The sequence below is a fragment of the Protopterus annectens genome, chromosome 8.part1 (genome assembly GCF_019279795.1).
Source record: "Protopterus annectens isolate FY-2018-M chromosome 8.part1, PAN1.0, whole genome shotgun sequence".
NCBI lineage: Eukaryota > Metazoa > Chordata > Ceratodontiformes > Protopteridae > Protopterus > Protopterus annectens.
Window position 1 is genome coordinate 76,681,421 of NC_056742.1, and position 18,981 is coordinate 76,700,401.

The window sequence follows — 18,981 nt, forward strand, 5'->3', positions numbered from 1 at the left end:
TATTGTTAAAATAACATGGTTGAATATTTTGATACCATTAAAGTTCTTATCGGATCTAGTACTATTATCAGAGTTCTATAATGCAAAAAGTAAAGGTGAGACAGCCATGTTTTATGCCCTTTTTTAATTTTAAAGGCATTAAAAATGGTTCTTTCAAACATAAGCACAAGAGTTACTGTGTAAAAAGTTATTGTATAACTTGGAAATTAATGCAATTTTCTAAGGTAAGAAATTATACCATGTTTTAAAATGGGTACAACCAATTAATGGAGTCAAAAGCCTCATCCAAGTTAAGAATGATGGAAAGGTCTTTAGTTTTACTTGCATAGTCCAAGTATTCTTGTATTGTCCCGTACTTGTCTAGTTAAGATAAACCCAGTTTCATAATGGCTAATTGGTGCAGATATAAGTAGATGAATTCTGTTAAATAAAATTGACAAACATCTTGTAGTCCACGTTTAAGTGAAATTGGTCTGTGTGCTGAGCACTTTGTAGGATTCTTATCCTGTTTTAAACTAGGTGATAAGTGAACAGCCCATGATTGGGGGTGGAGGGGACTTGAGCATTTTCTTTCCTCTCTAGACCTTCTCTAATTTAACTGCATCATCTGGTAGTATTGTATAGTTCTGGTATAAGGCCATCTAACCCTGGTGCCTTATTTTACTTTCATTTGGTCTTCTGTTTCTGTTACTGAATGGTTTATCAACTTTATTTGTTTGCTTGTTAATTTATATAGCAATAACCCACGCCTGGGTGTGGGTAATGCTGGATTTACCCACACCCAGAAGTGGGTTATTGCTATTATACAATAACATTATTTAAGAAAAATAATTACTTTTCTTAAATAATGGCATTGTATAATGCCTCCTTGCTGCCCTTCTGCCGCTGTCTGTTATCCGCGGCAGTTCTGATGTACTGCGCATGCGTAAGCCTAGGCAGTACATCAGAGCTGTGGGCTTGCAACAGAGATCTTCTCCGTTGCTTTTTACTGTCTCGCTATGTTAAATGGGTTTAACATAGCGAGACAGCTTTAAATAAGCAACGGAGATCTCCGTTGCTTATTTTAAAGCTGTCTTGCTATGTTAAACGCATTTAACATAGCGAGACAGGTTTTAAAAAAAAAAAAAAAAAAAAAAACGGAGAAAGCAAGATCTCCGTTGCTTTTTACACACTGTGTCACTATGTTAAAGGAGTTTAACATAGCGAGACAGCTTTAAAAAAAGCAAGGGACATCTCCGTTGCTTTTTTTAAACCTATGTCACTATGTTAAGCTCCTTTAACATAGCGAGACAGTGTTTTAAAAAAGACTTATACTAATGGAAAAAGTCCGGGTGACCGGACCTTTTTCCATTAGTATAAGTCGATTTACAACGTGCACGCTGGCCAATCAGCGTGCACATTTTAGAATATTAATGGGGGGTCATGGTATAATCATTTGTATTCCCTTGGAAATGTTTCAGCGTGTCATTATCTAGGTTATTTGCATTTATATTTTCATAAAATTAATTTAAAGCCCTCGAATACCTTTAATAGGTCCCTTGTTTCTACTTCTGTTGTGTTTCTTTGGTATGATTTGGTTTATTAATTTTCTGTGGTACGAGAAAGTTTATGCAAGCTTAAAGGGTTTACTGAATATGCATGAAGTTTGTTTTTCCAGGTTTTTTGGAACATTGGTTTAGAATTTCAACATTTTCTATTAAGTTCTGTGTCATTTGGTTTTAGATTTAAATTTACTATGTCTATTTTGGCCTGTCGTATATTCAGTTTTGTCCCATTCTCTTGTTTCACTTTTTATCCTTGAATCCTTTTATTTTAATAGACACCAACCTCCTGTGATGTATTGGATTAATGTTTTAAAATAAAGATTATAGCATTATGGTACAATAATGGACATTTAAACCAATTTCTGTGATATGAGTATTTTTCTCTGTCTATTAACAATATTTGTGTTCAGTATCTATATGAATAATGTGTGTATCAAAGTGCATTTTGGTGTGTATCCTTTAAATTCATTAGACTTACAAAATTCAAGTGTGTAGCTGAAGATGCGATTCTCAGCAGTGGAATCTTTGATAAAATGCAATTAAAATCACCAGCCATTATGACTGCCTTTCATGTAATGGGCTATAGTATACAAGTAATACTTTTTTTTTTTTTTTTTTTTTTTTTTTTTTTTCATAGTTTATAGTTAGTTTAGTACTAGGCTATCTGCCCTGGGGCATTTGTAAGCCTAGCCATACTGATGTGGCTTTTGTCACCCCATAAAATGGTACAAAATGCACAGAATAGATTTAGAATACTGTGCCTCTGTCTAGTAGTGACACAGTGAAGGTCCCCTTATATAATAGAATTAGTTTACTGTGCCCCTGTCTAGTAGTGACACGGATGTGACCCCTGGGGTAAACTTACGATCTCCCATCCACTCATCAAGATTTCTCTTGAAGAGTCAGTGAGGGGCTCTGCCTAACATTAACTGGGATCTTGTTCCAGAGCATGGGAAGCCTCTGGGTTATGAATCTGTCCCTCCAGCATGTCCTATTTCATACTTGTGCCGAGGTTTAAGTCTTTAGCTCTCGTGGTTCTGATGGATTTGGATTTTTTGAGGTGGAGCATGTCCATCAGTTCCTGATTGGACATGGCCTTGTAAGTCAGGCAGAGATCACCTCTGAGCAGGCGGTATGCTACTGAATAGAGCTGGAGTTTCTTTAGTCTGGCAGAATAAGACATATGTTGGAGACCCTTGATCCTCTTGGTGAGGTACTTTTGTGGTCTCCAGCTGTTGCAAATGCCAGGTGAGGTACATACCAAATGGGGCATTTGTACTCAATCATGGGTCTGATGAGGGAGGAGTATAGGGGTACAATGACATCCTTGGATCTGGATGTGAATCCCTTCATAAGGTATGCAAGGTAGAATGTTTTTCTAATCACTTTGGCAACGTGGGTGTCAAATGAGAGGTCGCTGTCGACTTGGGTCCCTAGGTCTCTGATTACTTTTTCCGTACTCAGTGGGTTGCTGTCTGATAATTTGTGGGTACTTTGTTTTTCCCAAAGGGGATGACTATACATTTTTTGGCATTTAGTTTAAGGCCATGACTCCGGCACCAGTTGTCAGTTTCTGTGAGGCCTTTTTGTAGGATGTATGTGTCCGGTGGTGTATCTGCTATGGCGCCTAGTTTGCAGTCATCTGCGAACTTTGTCCGCCACAACCCTCCCATGTTTGCTTTAACATCTGAGAAATAAATGCCGAACAAGAGGAGTCCCAGGACAGATCCCTGTGGGACACCACTTGTGACTGGCTTTGAGTCTGACATTGCTCCAGCGATTTTAACTTTATGGGTTCTGTCTTTTAGCCAGTTTGCAACCCATCTAGTGACATAAGGGTTTACATTTAAGCTGTTGAGCTCATCTATGATGCCTGAGTGGGGTATTGTGTCGAAGGCCTTAGCCAAGTCCAGGTAGGTTGTATGGACTGCTTTGCCCTCATCAATGGCTCTAGTGAGTGACTGTTTCGAAAAAGTCAAACAGGTTCAAAAGGCAGGATCTGCCCTTTACAAAGCCGAACTGGGTGGGGTCGAGTGTCTGTAGGTCCCCAATGTCTCGGAGTTCCATAATGATTCTTTCCATATCTTTGCAGACCAGGCTGGTTAAGCTTATGGGGCGGTAGTTCCCCGGGTCTCTAGAGGTACCTCCTTTGTGGAGTGGGACCACTGTTGCTGTACGCCACTGTTCAGGTACATATCCTGTAGTAAGGCTAAGGTTAAATAGCATTTTTATGTGCGGGTTTAGCTCCTCTTGGAGTTGACGTAGCACGCAACCCGGGATACCGTCAGGTCCCATTGATTCTGTGTTTTTAGCTTTGCTGAGGGCGGCTCTCACCTGGACATCTGAGATGACAGGGCGATTACGTTCAGCTGGGATAAGTATTTCTTCTTTTGGGGGTGAGGGAGGGGAGAAATTTGCACTGAACCTGTCAGCCAGAATGTTGGCAATATCTGTGGGTTCAGTGTATTTTTTGTTGTGAACTAACTCTGAGCATATCTGAGGGTTTCTGCCCAGGTTTCTAACATAGCTGAAGAAGGCTTTGTGGTGATCTTTAGTGTCCTTAGCGATTTTTCTCTCAGTTTGCCTTGGATGTTTTTATGAGAGAAAGTAGTTTTCTGCTAGTGTTGATCAGAGATGTCTTCCCTTTATGGGATTTTGCTCTGTCGTGCAGTAGCTTCCTTTTGTTATACAATTTGTTTATGGCTGAGGTCCACCAGACAAGACGCTTGCCTTTGGTGGAGAGGGACTTGGATTTATTTGGGATTGCATGATCCATGCATTCTTGGAGATGTCCATAGAAAGCATTTGTGAAGGATTCCGCATTGTGGGATGTGGTATCCACTGGCCCAGTGGGCTTAAAGGATACCATCTCAGTCTTAAGAAGAGTGAAGTCTGCTTTTGAGAAGTTTTTCACTGTGGTCTTTTGTGCTGGGGGTGGAGGTGGGATATGTATATCTAGGGTGATTAGTTTGTGGTCCGATCTCACTAGTGAGGGGTATACCTCCGGTGTGGAGCATTTTGTCCCCATGTTTGTAATGATCAGGTCTAGTATATTATCTCCCCTAGTGGGAGAGGTGACTAGTTGTTCCAGTGCATTTGAATTTGAGTTCCAGGAACCTTTGGGCTAGGGTGTTAGGACTAGAATAATGTACCCAATCTATGTTAGGGTAGTTGAAGTCTCCCAGTATGATGGTGTTTTGTGATGCATTCATATCCTCCAATGTCTTTAGGAAGGCTGAGTGGGTTTCCTGAGATTGGGAAGGTGGTCTGTAACATGCTACCAGTTGTATAGCAGTTTTGCCTATGGTTAGTTGCACCTGTATGGTCTCTGTTTCATGTGTTGCTACTAACCTGGAGGGGTGGTTCAGCCCAGGTTTTGGGGCTGAAAACCATGATACGAGGTATAGCCTGGTAGCGCTGGGGTGCTCTCAGGAGCCTTGAACTAGGTTTCAGTTACTGCACAGACGTCTATGTTCTCCATACTGAGGAGTGCATCGAGTGCCTGCATCTTGAGATTTAGACTTCTGGCGTTGAGCAGCATTACCCTTAGTTTTTTTTCCATTTTTGTTCTCTAAGGAGGTGGGTTTGTCTTTTGAGCCTTGCCTAAAAAAGGCACTATGGGGGTGGCAAGAGCCTTTTGCCAATATCCGGAAGCCCAGTGGTGACAGGTGCAAGCCATCCCTTGTGAAGCAGCGTGGCTTGTCCAACATGTCATCCCAGGCAGACACATTGGATCCCCTTAGAATGACACCAGTACTTGAGCCAATTATTAAAGCTGATCATCTTGTCTTTGTATTGTGGCATCATTCTTGGTGAGGGCAAGATGCTGCTCAGGGTCATACCAGCCTGGGCTACATAATCAGAGCTCCTCTGTCTCTCGTAGTCCAGGGAGGTACGTCTCAGGTCATTCACACCAGCATGGACAATGAGTCATATTTGTACTTGCTTTGGAGTGACCTGAGTGCGTGTGTTGTGGCGGATCCTAGCTCCCGATAGGCAGCTCAGTCACCCTCTCCTTGTTCAGCCTGGTAAGCGGGACATCAGTGTGTCTGACTATAGAGTCACCTATTACTAGTGTATCAGGCATGGTGTTTGGCCATAAGGGCTGTGATTGACACACTGACTTATTGAAGTATGTGTTGCATGTGTTTTGTTTTGAGGTGGTGGATTTTTGGATGTCTGCTTTGGGAGCCTCTGTTTTGGTAAGTTTTTTATCCGCGCCTCTGAGTATGTCTTTGTGTTTTTTATGTGTTTGGTTTGGAGTTGTGGTAGGTCTATGTGGGACTGGGTTTGCTGTGTGTGTGGTTACCATCTCCTCCTGTCTGGTCATGCCAGCCCTGAGTTGAGAGAGTTCAGCCTCCAGTTTGGCTATATTGTTGCATCTCTCACATGTATTTGTGTTTGTTTGGAGGAGGAGAGGGTCGTCTGTGTATGAAACAATTGTAGCATTATCTCAAGATACCCAGATTAACCAGCTGAACTGGAGAGGATGCCAGTACTCCACCACTCGACATGCTAGAACAGTATAAAGGAGTGCTGTGCCTTTAAGGGAAGTGGATATTCACAGGGGTGGTAGGTGGATGGTACTGCCTACTTAGTATGAGTGCTTGCTTAGTAGAGTAGTTTTGAGAACAAGTGCTAGGCTTATAATATAGCGAGTAGTCTGATTATATTAAGAGTAGAGCTTCCTTAAGGGAAAATTTGAAGAGCAGACTTGGCGGAGCCAAATGCGGATTTTAAACAGGGAACTTCATAAGAGCTAGAAATGGTCCAAAACCAATTACTACAGCTCTTGTGCTGAGGTCACTTCCTACAGGGACAGGTAGGCTGCTCAAGGCTCCCCACTCCCATTTTTTTTTTTTTTGCATCTTTAGCTCCAACCCCTGGAATGCAGTAGTTTACTAATGTATATAGTTTTCTGCTCCACTCAGTTGTAACAACACTTAACCTACCATTTTTATCAACATGGGTATCTTTACATTAGGCATTACTGGATATAGCTCTTCCATAAAAAAGAGGGTGCCGCCTCTCAGCTTGAAAGCCAGAACCTGCTCAAACCAAATAATTCTGTAATGAAAGTTTCACATATTAAGTGTTTCCTGCAGAAATACAACCCCCCTCCCCCCTTTTTTTTTTTTTTTACTGGATTATTCAGTCCATTAATAGGCATTTAAAGTTTGAACTTTTATGAGGCTAAATGTCAAACTGCATTTGTGTACAGAACTTGTTTGTTTCTTTCGGTTTTTCCTGGTTAGGGGTCGCCACAGCAGAACTCCAGTCTAATGATTGGCAGTAGATTTTTACGTACTGGCTTGCCGGGCCTAACGCACAACCTTCAACGAAGGAATGCCCATTCACGCATGTCGCCACACAGAGGACACTCTAACTGTGAATCGAATGGGCAACGTCTAACTGTGAGGCAACAATACTTTCATATAACCATATAGTCTTCAGCTGTGGACAACTTTCGAAACAAATAAGAAAAAAAATACCCAGTGATGTAAACCTAAAACATTCTACCATGGAATAACACATTCCTATTTTGAAAGAGCAAACTACCTCTTGGTCTCTTAGATTAACAAAGCTTAGCTCATGCTTCTGATTCATATTAGTATGCATCTTAAACAAGTCGGTGACTTGTGAAATACGAAAAATTAACAGGTGTTCAGAACCTTTGTTATAAGTTGACTAAACTGATATCTCTACAGTCTTTCCCTGTACGTCACATTATCTCCCTGGTCTACTATAGGGAGGAAGTCTGTTGTTTTCATATTAATTTATAGGTCAGATTTTTTCTTTTCCTGGTTTATGCCTTGTACTATTACTATATACCTAGGTTTTATATTTTAGCTGTAATCCTAGTGTAGTGTCATAATAAAACATATTTACATTTATCATTATATATTTGATGCAAGCATTCAGAATTAATACAGTGGTTTAGAATGCAATTCACTGTATTGCTTATTTAACTTGTATTCATAAACATCTTGTTATATGAGTGCTTGCAAATGAACAGTTAATCGGCCATAACCCATACAAACATCCACTAGTGAATCCAAGTCACTCCCCACCCTACACACCAGTCCCCCAAACCAACAAAAAACCTCAAAGCATTCCAACCACCAAAAAGCCATTGTAGTTGAAATGACACTTAATGACTCCTTGAGCATACCTGCATGAGATGTGCAATACACAATACAAAGAATTTTTTTTTTCTTCAAAGGAGACGTAGCATACAGATTTGCACCAAAAAAATGACAGCCACGTGCTATCCAGGTCCAGTCCGCAAAAGTGCAAATGCAACCACAGTTATTTGATAACATTCCAATGGTAACTTTTTTGTATATGTAAGAAATTGTGTATTTTTACTTTTCTAGCATAGTGTAACGTTCTAGGTGCTATTGCATGTCAAGTATACTATCAGTATTGAGCATTCAGAACTATAATAACGGACAGTGGATTAGAATGCAATTCACTGTCTTATTTAACTTGTATTCTTTGACATATGATCTTGGACAGGAAGAATTAACCTGGACAATTAAGATTTTCAGAACTCCTGCAGCATCATAAAAAGTGCTCATGGTGAAGTGTCATGCTGGTTTTCATGATAGGGCTTGAAAATGAACATTCCGTGAGTTGCACTTCACACACATGCCACAAGTGAATCCAAGCCATCGCCACACCACACATCCATCCCAAAAAAAAACCCAGAATATCCCAAAATCTTCCAGCCACCAAAAAGCCATTGCACTAGAAGGAATAACATTTAATGATTCAGCAAGCACTATTTGTATGAGATGTTTTTAATAAAAAGCAGACTTTTTTTTTTTTTTAAATCCAGGTTTAACTTGTAAAAAATGTGAGTGCTACTATTCTTTGATATCTTTCCAATAGTTACTTTTTTATATATGTAAAAGTATATATTTTTTATACTTTGTTTATAATATTATAATATAGCATGCCTTTCTTGGGTGCTATTGCATGTCAGTAGCACACTACTGGACAATTTTAAGTACCCAGAATGTAACTTAACAGGCCTCTTTAGTGTCATTTGTTGCATCTTGCCAAGATATCAGTGTGCCACCTGACATATGTTTCTTCGTAATGAATAGTTTTCACTTTTAAACTCCAAGTGAAAATATGTGGCTTTAATTTCATATATAGCTAACATTTTAAAAAGAGAGCTAGTTACCATTTGAAGTAAGGAAAGAAATGTACCTTTTAAAAATGGTATGCAACACCTTTGCCAGTCTTTTAGCAAATATAGACTTAAACATTTTATACTCATGGTTTTAGAATAAAAATGAGATATGAAGCTGGATCTGAGCCTTTACTGTCTTTGGTATTAGCCACCACAGCTTTCTTCCAGGATGTTGGTGCTTTAAAATAGTATTAAAGAAACTCCTATATCTTTATCACTTTCTTCCCTCCTAGTTTCCACAGGAGTACCATTATTTCAGGAGATGTTCTGTAGATTGGTTATGTCACTATTTTTATTTCCTTTCCTAACTGGTAATAGAGCCTCATCTAACCTTGGCATATTTAATTCAATAAAATTTCCATTCATACTTTTCTTTGTTCCACACTTCTCTGCTTTACACAGATTTTAATAACATTTCTGAAATGTTTCTAATACAGGGTACCTGGTTAGCAAAAATCAGTTGCTTAACAGCAGTCTTTCTAAACTCTTGCATATTATTGAAGTGGTCCTTTATTTTCTCTGTGTAGTTGCACTGCTTCTGTGCGATTTTCCCCTTCTGTAGTACTTTAACATTTTTGGCAGTCCCTTTAAATTTTTGCTACAGTTTATTAGCAACGAAGATGTATCTTTTTCTTCCTACCCTGCTTTTGAACTCCACTTTCATTTTGTCCCACTCCCTAGTTATATTTCCTAAAGACATTTCCATCTTCCTTAACTCCCAAATTTGTTACCCATAGCTTAAATTCCTCTGCTTAACAGATGAAAGTGCCAGTGTCTCTTGTTTGTTTTGGCTATTATTGGCAGGTGCTCTGGAGTACATATTTGATATATAGCAACATTTTCCTGAGATACAATTTCTGTTGTGGCTAGGCCAATTTATGTACCTTGGGATTGTGTCTAAACTCCTAATTCAAATCTTCACTACCAAATATTTTCATAGTTTTCAAATCTACACTTACATTTTCCCTTCTACGCCCCCTAGCTTTATCTTCAGTGTTGAAAATCAAACTCCAGTCCCCAGTTATAAGCAACATTCCCTGCTAAATGCTGGCTGTTTCTCCCAGAATTTAAGCTGTATCATTGCAGTTTTTGGTGGAATATAAATGTATGCCAGCATAATCTTCCCTTGCCAGGAGCCTCTTACTGCTACAAATCTACCATTATATTTTCCCTCTTGCTATTGGGTCCTTTAGCAGTTAATTTAAATGCTCCATTTTTCTTTTGTACCAAAATAACCATCCTGAAATCTTAAATTCACATGGTCTATTCTTTCCCAAATTTGTCTCCTGTAACATATTTGCATTTTGAACTTTTTACACATTACATTTCACTGTTGTATAACTGACAGTCTAAGATAATGTGGAAAGTATCCGTTTTAGTGCTATCAAGTTTCTTTATAGAAACTCAAGAACAATATAGTCTTCACAGTGCAGTGAGAAGCTTGTAGTTGAACATTTTATGTGCTAAAGGAAAACCACTACTTTCAGTGTTCTTTACTTGTTTCCACTTAACTTTTTAGATCAAGCCAAAGGCCTTAATCCAGTCATTCCCCTATACAAAAGTAAGAAAAAGCATGTCTGTTGTAATTTTACAACAAATCCCTTGCCTGAATAGCCCAAGATGAAAGGATGTTACTAGGCTGTTGGCCCCGAAGCCCTTATAAGCATAGCAAAGAGTTCAGCCCATGTTTAGACAAATCTGCACAAAAGCCCCTGTCCAGTAGGGACACTGGTGGAATCCTAGGAGTGCATTTTCTGCTACCTATCCAGTTTGCACGTAAAAGGATAATGAGGTACTCTGCTTGACATGGAGAGGGAGTCTATTCCACAATTGAAGTCCTTGGGACACAAATCTGTCCCGCCAACCAGTCCTATTGATATCGGACCAGGTTGAGATTGTGCATACAGGTTGCTTGAGTGGACCTTGACTTGTGGATATGCAGCAGTCCCATCAAGGCAGGGTCTGAGATTGCTTTTATATGCCAAACAGAGGTCACCCCTGAAGGTCTATGAAACTGAGTAGAGGGATAGGGCTTCCATCTGCGTAGGGTAGATGTTTGAGGCCCTGGATTCTCCTTTTGAGGAACATCTGTGGTCTTTCTAGCTGCTGCCTGTGCTCTTGTGAGATGCATGCCGAAAGGGGCATTGTACTCAATAATTGGCCTTATAAGGGAAGAATACAGGGATGTTACGACCTTTGTCCCTGGATGAGATGCCCTTAGTTATGAGGTGGGCCATGTAGAAAGCTTTCTGTGCAACAGAAGCAACTTGGTGGTCAAAAGTCGGGTTGCTATCAACCTGGCTGCCAAAATCCCTCACAGATTGTGTACTTGACACGTTGTTGTGATGTGTGGGGATATCCTCATCCCCAAAGGGGCTGATGCATTTTTTGGCATTCAGCTTGAGACCATGTTTCTAGCACCAGTCATTTGGGTGGTATCCTTTTGGAGGACATCCACATCACTTGGAATTGATGACTGCGCCCAGCTTGCAGTCATCTGCAGACTTGGTCAGCCATAGTTCACTGGTTTTGTCCTGCATCTCAGAAGTGTAGCCTGAATAAGAGGCCTCAAAACAGATCCCTGGGATATGCTGCTTGTTATGGGTCGGGTGCTTGAGGTGGCTTCCCCTGTTTTTAGGTGGGTTCTATCAGTGAACCAGTTTGCTACCTATCTGGTAACACATGGATTGATGGCTAGTTGAGTATCTACTATACCAGAGTGGGGAATGGTGTCAAAGGCTTTGGCCAGGTCAAGGTAGGCATTATACAGTCTTCCCCCTCATCCATGGCTTTGACTGTCTCAAATAAGCAGACCAGATTTAAGACATGACCTCCCCTTGACAAAGGCAAACTGGCAACCTCCAAACACTCTACCCCACATAGTATCCCTGTTAATTAGGTCCATGATCTATTCCATGGCCTTGCAGATCAGGCTAGTTAGTCTGATGGGTCTAATTTTCTGGATCAGTGGATCCTCCACCTTGGTGTAAGGGATGACTGTGGCTGTCCTCCACTCGGCCAGGACAAAACTGGTTGGTTGAATAGGCTGCCTAATGCTGCTGCAAGTTCATGCCTGATTTCATATCTGATGCAGCCAGAGATGTTATCGGGTCACATGGAGGCTGTATTTTTTTTGCCTTTGAGAGGGCAGTGATTACCTCTTCCCTAGAGAGAAGGGGTGGGGGCAGGTACTGGGATGTCCTGATTTACTGATTGGGGGGGGGGGGGAGACAAGAGGAAAGGTGTTCACTGAATCTGATAGCCAGTAGATTGGCTATATCTACCACATTTGTGTATGTGGTGTCCTTTACCACCAGTTCTGAGCAGATCTGGCTGCTTCCTGTGAAGAAGGCCTTATGATGGTCTCTAGTAGATGTAGCCAATTTGGACTCTAAGTTGGCTTTAGACGATTTCACTAGTGCTCTTATTTGCTTGTTCAGGGTAAGGAGAGTGCTTCCAATTGGGCACCTCTCCTTCTTGGTCCTGGACAGTATTTTTTTTCCTTTTGTTATGTAGTTTATCGCAGATATCCACCAGACAGGTTTACTCTTTCTTGCGGAGGATGATTTTGTCCTGTAGGGTATTCTTAATTCAATGCGTCTGTATAAATGCTCCTATAGTACTTTGGTGTAGTTTGGAACATTGGTGCCAGTTCATACAGTGGTGGAGGGAGCTGTGAAGCTGTTTGCAACCTCCTGACAGATAATATAATCAGCTTTGGAAGTTTTTTGTTTGACCCTAACTAGAGGGGGTTCAGGGGAGATGATGACTTTGAAAGTGACCAATTTTATGGTTGAATCTTGGGAGGATGGTACTGTAGGGGTGCTGCAGTGGTTACTTATGTTGGTTAATACAAAGTCCAAGATATCTCTTGTGGAGTTATCTACTAGCTGTTCCAAGGCATTTTCATTGATAAAATTGAGGAATTTCTGGGTATTTGTGTTCTGGCATGAGTAGTTTTTCCAGTCTGGATAATTAGCCACCCAGAATTAGGGTAAAGGGGTTGACTCTTGATAGATTTGAAGAGGTCCAGATAGGTGGAGTGGGCATCCTGAGTCAAATTTGGGGGCCTGTAGCTAGCAATAATTTGAATAGGGGGGGTCTTGTCAATGGTTAACTGCACCTGCAGTGTCTCCTGTGTGCTACTGTCTGACCAGCCTGGAGGTGTGTCCACCTCCTTTGGCTTTGCTGTTCAGTTTGGGGTCTGAATGTGTGATAGGATGAATAATACAGGTAAGGCTGGAGTGATCTCCGCAGCTTTGAACCAGGTTTCTGACCCTGCACAAATGTCAGCATATTCCAGGGTTAAAAATGTTTGCAATGGGTTCAGTTTTGTGTTTAGACTCTTGGTGTTTAGCAGCATGACCTTTAATTTGCGTTTTGTTGAAATTTTTGTGTTTGTAGTATTGACCTCATGCCTTTTCTTAAAAAAGGCACTGTAGTGGAGGCAAGGGCCTTTGCATGAAGCTTGAAGCCCAAGTGAGACGGATGTAGTCCATCTCTAGCAAAGCATTGTGGCCTTTAGATCATATCTTCCCAGGCTGTCTGGTACTGGATCCCCCTGGAATGACACCATAAACTAACCCAATTGTTAGTCAGTCATTTTCTGTTTGTAATGAGGCAATTCTGGGTGACGTTAGAATGCTGCTTGGGCATACCTGCCTGGGACACATTCAGCAAGCTCAATGATGTCTCTCTTCATATAGTCCAAAGAGGTACGCCTCAAGTTGTTCACACCAACATGGACTATGACAGTCATAACAGTACCTGCTATTGAGACTTGAGTGCATGTCTGTGGCAGATTCTGCCACCTGACAGACTAACCATGACTTTCTCGTTATCCAGCCTGGAGAGGCACATTGAGTGTCTCACAAGAGTTTCCTATGACTAATATGTTGGGTTTATGGTTAGGCCTTGTTGGCTGCGAGGGACTGGTGTGTGGACTATGCATAGTATGTGGTGTGGAGGGTTGTGGAGCTCATGTTTTTTCCTCTGAGGTCTCCCTTTGTTTGGGTTTTCTTGTTGAGGACTTCTGCATATGTGGGTGTGTTGTGTAATTGTGGGTGGTGGTTGAGGTGTAGTGATTGTTTGACAACCTCGGTGCCAGATGTTCTGTCTTGTGAGGGAGACTGTAGACTCTACCTGATTTATGTAATTTATCTCTCAAATTGTATTCCAAGTGGTGGTGGTAGATAGTTGTCAGTGTACATGAGGCAGTTGCTACACTGTCTCAGGATGCCCTTATTGACCAGGCTGGCAGGAGAAATCTTAAACTGTCCATATTTGTCAGAATCTGAGGAAGAGGCCAGGGAGAGCCAAGGGGTAGGCCTAAAGCCCAAGTGCTTAAACCAAAACCAAGACGCTTAGAATAGCACTTCAAATTTAAGCAGGCTAAAAACAGCAGTAATAAATGCAGCAGAGAAGATGTAGTTGAAAACTTTAGAGAACAAGTAGTAGAAAACCCAAGATGAAGTAATAGAGTAGGAGGAGGAAATGCAAATACTGTAAAAGCAGCAAGCAGCTGAATAAAGTTTTAAGTTAAGTGGAAAGGGAGAAAGGAGGAACAGAAGATAATTCAAGGTTAAACTAAGGGGGTTTACCTTCTCAAATGTCTGTATTGGGTAAAATGAGCCAGTGACACTAGACTGGGAGTAGTGTCCCAGATCAGATTTACAGTAGGGGTGGGCAACTGGAAAACCAAGTAAAAGAACGAGACACCAATACTATTATCTTAAACATGCTTTTGTCCAGGCTTTCTTGTGTTTTGTTTTACATTGCATTGCTTACATTTTTTTTTCCAAAAACAAAGGCCACCTTTTTTAGTATGCCAATAACACAAAAACTGAATTCTTTACTATATAATATGCAGTATGTCCTGTTTCTTAAATACTGTTACACATGCTTTTACCTACTACTTTTCCCCCAGTCATTGTTCCAAGCATTAATGACAAGAAGTAGGGCATATGCTTTAAAGTTGTACGGGACTAGAGTCCAATTTGTCCAGATTTTTTCAGCTACATTTCACAAATGAGTGCTGTAATCCCACATAAATTACTTTCTGAGTTTTTTTTTTCCTGTTGATGTCTTCCAACTCCAGTCTTTGGCTCACTTCCAACATACTCCTGGTTCTAGTCAACTCCCATGCTTTTCTCTCAAGCATTTTCCTTTGCAACATTGGAAAAAAAATGTTTCAGTGGCAGTGTCTGAGCTTTATCAGAAGAACAAGAAGCAGAGCCCCTATCTGATAGCTCACTTTTTGTTGGACAAACCGTTTTCTCCTTTGCATGTTTGGCATCAAATGACTTCATGAAAAAATATTCTGAAGATAGTTGGATACAGCAGCTTGAATCTCGTACTTTTCTTGACATTCCCTGATTTGCTGGAATAAATTTACTTTTCTGCCTGGTGTACAGCGAGTTATCCTTTTCACAAACTATCTCCAGCTTTTAGTACTGTTATCCTTCTGTGCAGTTTTGTCAGAATTGACTCTTGGTAGGATTAAATCTTTACTAGAAAGTCTTGGCTGCTTTCTCATGGCCTGGTTTGGAGTGTATACAGTGTGCCCTTTCAGTTAATTCCTCTTGAATAATCAATCCAGTACGTTCCTTTTTCACATATCTGTTCCTCCTTTCACATCTTAATTTACTGTAGCCCAGTGTCAAAGGGTATTGAGGCAATTTGCCATGTTTTTTATTTGCATGAAAGGTGATCTAGGCACAACTTCCGTCTTTAAAATGTTTTTGTGGTTGAGGGCTGCTAATTGTATAGGAGTAAAATTCAAGTGCACTTTAAAAAGTACTTGCTATTGGAGGAAACTGATGGTACATAGAATAGAACTTTGTATCATTATGTAGTAGTCTAAGCTAATTACTTTTTCCTTGTTGAAAAGTGATATGTCTTGTAGTCTCACAAGACTACAGTCTATTCAAGCTTATCAGGATCCTTCCACATTATGGGTTTACCAGGATCCTGTAAATCCAAAGGGTTTTTGAATTTAAAATGTGTGTCTTAATATATAAACAAACTTTCTAGGCCCAGGAGCTGTGCTGATTTGAAGATTGCCTTCATAGCCAATAACATTTCAAATATTGCAGGGTCTTGCAGTATTGGCTTTGCCATTTTTCTACTTGCATAGTAACAATTGCCAGCTGAGTTTGTCAGCAAAAACTCCATGTGCAAAGTAGCAAGACTGGAACTGGACCCTTGTGCTACTCTGCCAGTAATGTAGGTAGAGGATAGTGATCTGTCGTACCAAGTGATGGCCAGACGGACTCCTTTTTTAGGTAAGGACTCTATGGCTGACAACTTTATTCAGGTGGACTATTGGCACCATTTGAGGCCTGTAACTGAAGTTGCCTTTCTGTCACTGCTTGTTGAGCTGCATCAGTCTACCATTAGCACCTAACTTGGATTCCAGGATGCCATGGATAGTTCTTACAGTAGTATGCATGTGCTAGGTTAAGCCAACTTTATTCTTTAAGAATAGTTGACTGGATCCTTTCCTGTTTATAAACCTTGAACTGTAGCCTTACTTCTATAAATGACTTGTTTAAAAAGTGTAACTAGGCTGAGCCCTTCTTTAACCTGAAGTCTGTACTATCATTGCCACTAGCCTTTTTCCTGTGTTGGCAGACTGTGCCTGGTCGGCTGTTGGCGTACATAGCCCTAGTCCTGTCTGAGCTGCCCTCCTGTGATCATCTTATTTTAATTTTTATTGCTGCTGCTGTTGCAAGGAATTTGCAGGTCAGCCCAGTGTGCTTGCCATAGCTTAAGAATAAAAAGTTCCTGAGCAGCAGTAACTTGGGTGTGGGGGAATCTTTGGTCTGGTGCCAAAGGTCCCCTCACTTCTACTATTGTAATGAAAAGTCCTTTTAATCTAAATTTGGTAACAGTTGCATGCATGAACACTTGTAGCCTTGTCTTTGGCCAGTGCCAATGACAACTGCTGCATGTGACCAATGGATTTAATTGTCTCCTTGGTGTAACCTAATCTGCCCATTGCAATATATTTAAAAGAGCACTAACTTGGGTGCCTAATCTGATTATTCTTGAGGCGTTTAAATCCTACTTCATTAAAATTCCATGTTCCCATTGAGATCATGATTATTCTTGAGGCGTTTAAATCCTACTTCATTAAAGTTCCATGTTCCCATTGAGATCACATCCCTGTTTGCCAGTAACTCACTTCCGTAGGCAATGGACAAAGTATGGGGAGCCCTGTGAAGACCTAGGACAAATATTGCTTACACCCAGTGTATGTAGTACTACCTGTATGTGGTTGCTCTTAATGTGGAGGGATGTGAACAGTCTAAACCACTTAACTGGGTAACCCTACATGAGAATTTACTTTTCAGGATGACCCAGCACGGAGTGTCACAGTAGACAAATGGAGCACTCCTACTAGGAATAGAAGTCTGTATTGCCTCTCGTAGCCTATGACAAAGGTATCTTGGTTGCCTAGACCTTGGTTTACTGCCAAATGGCAGTACCATACACTCCAACCTCAAATTTCTGCTGTCATTCCACTAAGTTTTCCATGAAGGCCAGTAAGCTTTCCATGTTCAGGGGTGAAGTGTAGTTTTAGTTGAAAAGCTCAAATCTGACCCTTAAACTGCCTAATGCCCAGAGAGGTTTAGATTGATGCCATTCCTGGCCGATATCTACTGCCTGTTTATAAGTCACTGTCAACCATCCAACCAGTGAAGCCAAAATTAGGAAGCTGGCAAGTTTAAGCTTGCTGCTAGTCAGTGGGTATGTCATGCACCATTCGCCCAAGTGGAGAAGCTAATCCTAACAGTTGCAGTTATCTGCCAGTAGGTATTGCCTGCCTTTTTGTGGGTTATTTCTCTTGTATCTTGTTTTTTTTTTTCCAGAAGTCCTGTCTGCAGAGGTTCATTTCTGGTAGAATCCAATGAGGTTCTCTGCAGCTGTTCTACAAGTGGTCCTTACAAGTGGTCCTTAATCGGGCATGTCTGTTCACGGGCTGTATAAAACAGTACGTCACAAATGGAGAAATGAACAGAAATGAGCAGATTGGGTCTCTGAGCTGCTTCTCTTATACTGGAATGGTGTGTAACAAGAATTTCCAACTAAACTTGCTAGAAATTCTTGTTCTGAGTTTTAGTAGGTATAATATCCAGTTTGCCATGCAGCTTTCCTTTTATTTCTATCAAACACAGGCTGTATGCATTTGCAGATCTGCCAGTAGCAAGTAGTCTGAGGAATTGTAACCCTAGCTGTAATTTCACATTAATCTGGGATGCTGAGGACCACTAGATTGTGTCTGTTAAAATCTAGGGTGTACCACTCACAGTGGGTGTGTTTCTTGTTGGTCTCCCACAGTGGTCAGATATGGCCACTGTGAAACTGGCATGTAGAGACTGACTTGTGTACTTAGTTTGCCTTGGAGTATGCACTTGGGCAGGGGAAGTGGAGGTAGGCTGTCAAGTCTGGAATGTCCAGATTCCATGCGTCTTGTATTTCTATATGCATAGTAAATTGTGGAGTGCTGACATTAAGACAGTTTCTTCATACCTCAAGTTGCAACATAATGTAACCTCAGACAGCGCATAATTTTTTGCCTTCATTGTCGTCCTCAGTAGATGGTCCATAGATAGTTTAAGCCTGTCAGAATTCACAGGTCTTAAAAGCTGTTACGTTTAGAAGTAACGCTAGCTAAACCACTTGGACTGAGCAGATTAGAGTATTATTTGTCTTGCCCCTGTTCTAGAAGGAAGGCTTACTGCAAGTACAGGTGTATTGCAGGAATGCATCTCTGAATAGTTGTACAACAGCTAGTACCTTTGCAAAGCACTAAGCTGGATGAAATGGCACAGAGCTAATGTTGTAAGGGGTATTAAGAGTCTAGCCAGAGTTCTGTCCAGCTCTTATCCAGGGATGAACCTCCTGACAGACTGATCACTAAGAGCTGCTGTCTTATTCTAAGTTTTGTGGCCGTTATCAAGCTAAAGCAAAAAGCTTCAAACCTATATTTGGTATAAAAATATCACATCCATGACCACAAACCCCCATTACCTTTCAGTTGTAGAAAAGCCCATCAGTTAAACTGATGTGCTGTAATTGACCTAAGTATCAAAAGTTTATATACAATTTTCATTTTTATTTATTTTTTTTTTTGAAAAGCCTACAAAAGTAGATATGAACTACATTCCTCTACAATAGGTTAATTTTTTGCTGCGCATGTTTGACAAAGGATTCTTTTCTTAATCCTGCCAT

General features: G+C 40.8%; 1 protein-coding gene across 1 annotated transcript in view; it reads left to right on the forward strand.

Annotated features, from left to right (window-relative positions):
* Window positions 1-18,981, forward strand: part of GPI (glucose-6-phosphate isomerase) — a 236,822-nt gene that overhangs the window by 17,506 nt on the left and 200,335 nt on the right. The window lies entirely within an intron of this gene.